Genomic DNA, 8636 nt, shown 5'->3' with positions numbered 1-8636 from the left:
GCTTATCAAGGTTACTCAAAAATTATATATCTTTGCTGGTTTGTTACGATCGCTAACTTTTGCTGCTGGTAAATGGCTTGTGTTTCTGGCTATTGTGGTAAGCTAATATAATGCTATATTGTGTTTTCGCTGTAAAACACTTAAGAAATCGGAAATATTGGCTGGAATCACAAGATGCTTGTCTTTCATTTGCTGTACACCATGTATTTTTCAGAAATGTTTTATGATGAGATTTAGGTATTTCACGTTGGTGTCTGTAATTACTCTGGCTGCTTCGGTGCTATTTCTGACGGTAGCTGTGATGGTAGCTGCAATGTAAAACTGATTATACCTCAAATATGCACATTTTTCGAACAAAACATAGATTTATTGTATAACATGTTATAAAGACTGTCATCTGATGAAGTTGTTTCTTGGTTAGTTTGGTTGGTTCTTGGTTAGTTAGGTTGGTTTTGTGCATGCTACCTGTGCTGTGAAAAATGTCTGTCCTTTTTGTATTTGTGGTGAGCTAACATAAATATACGTTGTGTTTTCGCTGAAAATATTTAAAAAATCGGACATGTTGTTGGATTCACAAAGATGTTTATCTTTCATTTGCTGTATTGGACTTATTAATGTGTGAAAGTTAAATATTTCCAAAAATATATTTTGAATTTCGCGCCCTGCACTTGAGCTGGCTGTTGTCATAAGTGTACTGACATCGGGCTTGCAGCCCAAAGAAGTTAACACGTTTAAATGTTTACTCACGTCGGCTGCAGTGAAGGAGAGTCCGCCAGGTATTGGTAGCGGGCCGTGTCAGTGGCACTGTATTGTCCTCAAAGCGTGCAAAGAAGTTGTTTAGTCTGTCTGGGAGCAAGACATCCCGGTCCGCGACGGGGCTGGTTTTCTTTTGTAATCCATGATTGACTGTAGACCCTGCCACATACCTCTTGTGTCTGAGCCGTTGAATTGCGACCCTACTTTGTCCCTATACCGACCCTTAGCTTGTTTGATTGCCTTCGCGAGAGAATAGCAACACTGTTGTGTATTCGGTCATGTTTCCGGGCACCTTGCCCTGGTTAAAAGCAGTGTAAATGCCTGCCATCAATTCCACGGTTTCTGGTTTGGAATGTTTTAATAGTTGCTGTGGGTACAACATCACCAATGCACTTGCTAATGAACTCGGTCATCACGAATCAGCGTATTCGTAAATGTTGTTGTTTGACGCAATGTGGACATATCCCAATCCACGTGATCGAAGCAATCTTGAAGCGTGGAATCAGATTGGTCGGACCAGCGTTGAACAGACCTGAGACCTGAGAGCGGGAGCTTCCTGTTTAAGTTCTGTCTATAGGCTGGAAGCAACAAAATGGAGTCGTGGTCAGCTTTTCCAAAAGGAGGGCGGGGGAGCGCTTATATGCGTCGCGGAAGTTAGAATAACAATGATCCAGGGTTTTACCAGCCCTGGTAGCACAATCGATATGCTGATAGAATTTAGGGAGTCCTTTTCAGATTAGCCTTCTTAAAATCCCCAGCTACAATGAATGCCGCCTCAGGATATGTGGTTTTCCAGTTTACATAGAGTCAAATAAAGTGTGTTCAGGGCCATCGATGTGTCTGCTTGGGGTGAATATATGCGGCTGTGATTATAATCGAAGAGAATTCCCTTGGTAGATAATTCAGTCGACATTTGACTGTGAGGAATTCTAGGTCAGGTGAACAGAAGGACTTGAGTTCCTGTATGTTGTTATGATCACACCACGTCTTGTAATCATAAGGCATACCGGAAAAGATGCTTGTTTCTGTGCGGCGCAATTGTGAACTCATTCATATATCTTTATGTACATATTCTTCATCCCTTTACTCTTGTGTGTATAAGGTAGCTGTTGTGAAATTGTTAGGTTAGATTACTTGTTGGATATGACTGCATTGTCGGAACTAGAAGCACAAGCATTTCGCTACACTCGCATTAACATCTGCTAACCATGTGTATGTGACAAATTTGATTTGATTTGATTTAATTACATCGTAATTTGGGTTTGATAAAAAAACTATTACGCATTCCTGCGCCTGTCTCCCGAATCTCTTCATAACAACGTGATATGCACCTACACCCGAGGCTGTCCCAGCATGCCACGAGGGGCTGGTACTGAAGCAGCTTCTCTGCAAAGGCCTTCTCCATGTAGCCATCCAATGAGCATCCCACTTCCAAAATGAGCCCCTCTCCCTGGCCAATCAGAGGCAGCTGTCTATCGTTGTCTCTGATTGGGGATCATACTTAGGCAGCCCTTTTTCCCACTTTCTGTTGTGGGATCTTGTTTTTGTTAGTTGCTGATTTAGCGCTACTGTACTTTTTTTTTTTTTTTTGGTGTTCATTTAATAAATTCTAAATGCCTACCATGCTGCACCTTGGTCTCATTCTGACGACAGCCTTAACCTGATCCAATGAAGCATTGCATTTCTGTTCAAAATATTGTATCAAGACTGCCCAAATGTGCCTAATTTGTTTATTAATAACTCTTCATGTTCAAAGCTGTGCACTCTCCTCAAACAATAGCATTGTGTTCTTTCATTGTAATAGCTACTGTGCACTCTCCTCAAACAGTATTCGTTCACTGTAATAGCTACTGTAAATTGGACAGTGCAGTTAGATTAAGAAGAATTTAAGCTTTCTGCCAATATCAGATATGTCTATGTCCTGGGAAATGTTCTTGTTACTTACAACCTCATGCTAATCGCATTAGCCTACGTTAGCTCAACCATTCCACAGGGAACCCACCAATCCTGAAGAAGTGTCAGGAGGTGCATGGTGGAGGTCGTTCCTACTGTCGTTCCTACTGTCGTTCCTACTGTCGTTCCTACTGTCGTTCCTACTGTCGTTCCTACTGTCGTTCCTACTGTGACGATTAGAACTTATCCAGGCCAGATACCTTGGATAGATGACAGCATTCACGCTAAACTGAAAGGGTAAACCAACACATTTAACCACGGCAAGGTGACTGGGAACATGGACATGTACAAATAGACCAGCTACGACGCATAAGGCAATCAAAGTGGCAAAATGACAGTACAGGGACAAAGTGCTGCCTGCCTGCCCTCCAGGACATCTCCAGCACCCGAAATCACAGGAAGGCCAAGAAGATCATCAATGACCTCAACCACCCGAGCCACGACCTGTTCACCAAGTTATCATCTAAAACGCTGAGACAGTACAGGTGCATCAAAGCTGGGACCGATAGACTGAGAAACAGCTTATATCTCCAGGTCTTCAGACTGTTAACCTCTCTTGGGTACGTGAGACGGTAGCGTCCCACCTCTTCAACAGCCAGTGAAACTGCTGGGCGCCAAATTCAAATACAGAAATACTCATTATAGAAATTCAGAAAACAAAACATATTTTACATAGGTTTAAAGATTAACTTCTTGTGAATCCAACCACGGTGTCAGATTTAAAAAATGCTTTACGGCGAAAGCATACCGTACATTATTTGAGAACATAGCCCACTAGACTAATCATTACAAATCGTTACACAATTTAGAAATAGAGATAAAATTAATCCCTTACCTTTGATGATCTTCATATGGTTGCACTCAGCAGACATTCATTTACTCAATAAATGTTCCTTTTGATCGATAAAGTCTCTTTATACCCAAAAACTTCCGTTTTGTTTGCGCGTTTTCTTCAGTAATCCACAGGCTCAAACGCAGTCAAAACAGGCAGACCAAAAAATGCAAATTGTATCCGTAAAGTTCATAGAAACATGTCAAACGATGTTTATATTCAAACCTCAGGTTGTTTTTAACCTAAATAATCAATAATTTTTCAACCGGACAATAACGTCGTCAATTTAAAACGTAAACAAGAAACGCACTCTCTCAGTCGAGCGCATGAAAAAGCTCTGTGACATGGCAGGGTCCACTCATTCAGACTGCTCTTACTTCTTCATTTTTCAGAATACAAGCCTGAAACAATTTCTGAAGACTGTTGACATCTAGTGGAAGGTATAGAAACTGCAATTTGAGTCCTAAATCAATGGATACTGTAATGGCATTGAATAGAAAAATAAAAAAATAAAAAATAAAACGACTTCCTGAATGGATTTTTCTCAGGTTTTCGCCTGCCAAATCAGTTCTGTTATACTCACAGACACTATTTTAACAGTTGTGGAAACTTTAGAGTGTTTTCTATCCAAATATACCAGTTATATGCATATCATATCTTCTGGGCCCGAGAAGCAGGAAGTTTAATTTGGGCATGCACTTCATCCAAAATTCCGAATGCTGCCCCCTACCCTAGAGAAGTTAATTTGATTTGACATACACACACACATGCATGCCTGCAAACATGCACACACACACACACGAGTCAAGTCTTCCCCTTCAAGTTCCTGAAATCTGAAAGAATGTCATCTTCCCTTTTTGCGTGTGTGTGTGTGTGTGTGTGTGTGTATGTGGTGTGTGTTAGTGTGTAGTGTGTGAGTGTGTGTGTGAGTGTTGTGTGTGTGTGTGTGTGTGTGTGTGTGTGTTTTGTCTCCTATGTGTGTGTGTGTTTGTCTCCTATGTCTATGTGTGTGTGTTTGTCTCCTATGTCTATGTGTGTGTGTTTTGTCTCTATGTCTATGTGTGTGTGTGTGGTGTGTGTGTGTGTGTGTTGTGTGTGTGTGTGTGTGTGTGTGGTGTGTGTGTGTGTGGTGTGTGTGTGTGTGTGTGTGTGTGTGTGTGGTGTGTGTGTGGGTGTTGTGTGTGTGTGTGTGTGTGGTGTGTGTTTGTCTCCTATGTCTATGTGTGTGTGTGTGTTGTGTGTGTGTGTGTGTGGGTGTGGGTGTGGGTGTGGGTGTGTGTGTGTACACAGTGAGCCACCACTGCTGTTTCAACACTAAGACACATGTAAGTTGATCCTGAGTGACACGTCATTCCCAGGTGGTAACTTCAGTAAGCAACCTGTGGTGGTTCATAAACATTCTACAACAATACAATATGGGTCATTCATTCAGGGTTTTCTGTTTTTGGACTGATTTCAATGTAGAGCCTTTGATCTTGATTATCAAGTAATAAGCAGTGAATACGAGTTATGGCTGATTTGTAGGAGTATTTGATTTGAATGCATATGTATGACAATTAAATAAACTCAAATTGAGAGAGTAAGACAAGAGAGAGAGAAGATAAGAGAGAGAAGAGAGAAAAGAGATGGAGAAAGAGAGAGAGGAGGGGAGAAGATAGAGAGAAGAGGAGAAGAGAAGCGAGAAGAGAGAGCGAGAAGAAGAGAAGAGAGGGAGAGGGAGAAGAGAGAGAGGAGAAGAGAGAAGAGAGAGAGAGAGAGAGAGAGAGAGAGAGAGAGAGAAGAGAGAGGAGAGAGAGAGAGAGAGAGAGGAGAGAGAGAGAGAGAGAGAGAGAGAGAGAAAAAGAGAGGGGAAGGAGAGAGAAGAGAGGGAGAGAGAAGAGAGAGAGGAGAGAGAGAAGAGAGGGAGAGAAAGAGAGAGGAGAGAGAAAAGAGAGAGAGAAGAGAGATAGAAAAGAGAGAGAGAGAGAGAAAAGAGAGAGAGAAGAGAGAGAGAGAGAGAGAGAGAGAGAGAAGAGAGAGAGAGAGAGAGAGAGAGAGAGAGAGAGAGAGAAGAGAGAAGAGAAGAGAAAGAGGGATAAGAGAGAAAAGAGATGGAGAAGAGAGAGAGGAGGGAGAAGAGAGAGAGAAGAGGGAAAGAAGAGAGCGAGAAGAGAGAGAGAGAGAGAGAGAGAGGAGAGAGAGAGAGAGAGAGAAGGAGAGAGAGAGAGAGAGAGCGAGAGAGAGAGAGAGAGAGAGAGAGAGAGAGAGAGAGAGAGAGAGAGAGAGAGAGAAGGAGAAGAGAGAGAAAAGAGAAGGGAGAAGAGAGAAAGAGGGAGAAGAGAGAGAGGAGAGAGAAAAGAGAGAGAGAAGAGAAGAGAGAGAAGAGAGGGAGAGAAGAGAGGGAGAAGAGGGAGAAGAAGAGGGGGAAGAGAGAAAAGAGAGACGAGAAGAGAGATAGAAAAGAGAGAGAGGAGAGAGAAAGAGAGAGAGAGAGAGAGAGAAAAAGAGAGGAGAGAGAGAGAGAGAAGAGAGAGAGAGAGAGAGAGAGAGAGAGAGCAGAGAGAGAGGAAGATAAAGAAGAGAAAAATAGATGGAGAAGAGAGAGAGGAGGGAGAAGAGAGAGAGAAGAGGGGAGAAGAGAGCGAGAAGAGAGAGAGAGAGAGAGAGGAGGAGAGAGAGGAGAGAGAGAGAGAGAGAGGAGAGAGGAGAGAGAGAGAGAGAGAGAGAGAGAGAGAGAGAGAAGAGAAGAGAGAAAAAGAGAGGGAGAAGAAGAGAAAGAGGGAGAAGAGAGAGAGGAGAGAGAAAAGAGAGAGAGAAGAGAGAGAGAGAAAGAGGGAGAGAAGAGAGGGAGAAGAGGAGAAAGAGCAGAGGGGAGAGAGAAGAGAGAGAGAGAAGAGAAGGAAGAGAAGAGAGGGAGAAGAGAAGTCCCCTCATCCAGCTGGTCCTGGGCTGAGTTTACAAACCTGTTCTAACTAACACACTGAGCCTCAGGACCAGGAACATCAACCAATCAGAATAACCAAATTTACAAACAGTCAAAAAAAACTACATTGCTTGTTTGGGAAACACAAGCACAAATACAGCACAAAGCAACATGCAGTGCTTTCTGGCCCTAAAATCGACAGTACAACCGTGGCTACTACTTGACCACGGTTACTGATCAAAAACCTTAGAAAAAACCTTGACAAAGTACGAGGCTCAGTGAGCACAGCCTTGCCATTGAGTAGGCTAGACACAAGGAAAATCTGGCTCCCTGTTGAGGAAGGCTGTGCAACCACTAGTGAACAACAGCAGAAACCTGAGACAGAGCTCCATTTCCTCCTGAAAAAATGTCAAAAATATTAAACAATTAGAGTGTCATTTCCCAAATTGGAAACCTCTTCAAAAGACCTCTCTGGTGAGAGTAGGCTATATAACCCTGTTTCTGTTGGGGGAAGGAGGACGCAGAGAGCTGTGGGTTGTCCTCTACTGTATGCTTATTGTTATCGTTCAATGTATGGTTATTTTGACCCTTGGTTAGTGTTGTTTACTGTTTGTCATTTTGATATTCTTATTAATTTTTCATATTTGTAAATATCCCAAAGGATCCAAAGAAGCTTTGGCAAATAATGTACAACAAGATTTGGTTACGCTCAATGCCAAATAAAACAAATTGAAATTGAATTGAAATTGAGAGAAAGAGAGAGAGAGAGAAGAGAGAGAATATGAGAGGAGAGAGAAAGAGAGGAGAGGAGAGAGAAGAGAGAAGAGAAAAGAGGAGAAGAGAGAGAGAGAGAGAGAGAGAGAAGAGAGAGAGAGAGAGAGAGAGAGAGAGAGAGAGCGAGAAGAGAGGAGAGAGGAAAGAGAGAGAGGAGAAGAGATAGAAGAGAGGGAGAGAAGAGAGAGGAAGAGAGCGAAGAGAGAGAGAGAGAGAAAGAAAAGATAGACAGGAGAGAAAGAGATAAATCAAATGTCTCTGCAACATTACTGGTAAACACAAAGTGCACCAGGGAAGACTAGTTTCGGAAAAACTACGTCTGTTACAAAGACCACACTTACTTAGTACGGTGAAAGAGAGAAGGAACAAGACAATGAACTCATGTAATGGGAGGAAGTGGGCATGCAGCTACCATACACAGAGACAATGCATCGCTGGAGTCACCACCGCACCATCACAACACACACACACAATCCAGAACCACACACCATCACATCACCACATACACACACCCATCACAACAACATCACACACCAGGACGCAAGCGACACCGCACACACACGACTCAACGCATCTCACACAACCACACACACCACACACCACCAACACACACCACACACCTTCTCCCATATTCCAGAATGGTGAATTATGAAAATTTCCGCCGTTGTGATAATCCTGGGCATCTCTTTATGAATCATGTAACAGTTAAATCATAGGTGAGGCCATGTGGCTATAAATGTCTTCTAACATGAGAGAGATGAGATGATGCTGAGATATATGTGGACATGCTGTAATAGCGATAACTTAGAACTTTCACGTCCATAGAAGACGAGAAACACATGAGACCAAGAACGTCTGATAATCTATCCAAGTTTCTTTTTCCTTTCCTCTCTTTCTCCTCTTTCTCAAATCACAACTGTATCCCCTTTTTTCGTTTTTTCAACAATTTTTTTAAACGTCCCTCCATCTAAATAAAAATCCTGCACTCGTATACACCATTTTCCTTGTCCTCCTTAAGTATTTTTTCCTGTAGGCGTGGTTCTTTCTCAGTCTGGAAATGTTACGTTTTTCAATTATGGCTGTCCACATCACTAACGCTTGATGCTTTTTCTGATTGGGTGGAAAAAAAATGACATCGAACTTAAACTTCTGTTCTGTGTGACTATGACTTGTGTGTGTGTGTGTGTGTGTGTGTGTTGTGTGTTGTGTGTGTGTGTGTGGTGTGTGTGGTGTGTGTGTGTGTGTGTTGTGTGTGTGTGTGTGGTGTGTTGGTAGTGTTGTGTGTGTGTGTGTGTGTGTGTGTGTGTGTGTGGTGGTTGTGGAAAAACGTGCGTTGTTGTAAGCAAGGCGACAAGGAACAATGACATTCTCACAGTCACACCCACGGAAACACTAGACCAGAGAGTCTGTTTGACTCTC

This window comes from Salvelinus sp. IW2-2015, unplaced genomic scaffold, assembly GCF_002910315.2.
Source record: "Salvelinus sp. IW2-2015 unplaced genomic scaffold, ASM291031v2 Un_scaffold2475, whole genome shotgun sequence".
NCBI lineage: Eukaryota > Metazoa > Chordata > Actinopteri > Salmoniformes > Salmonidae > Salvelinus > Salvelinus sp. IW2-2015.
Note: the sequence above shows the minus strand (reverse complement) of the source record.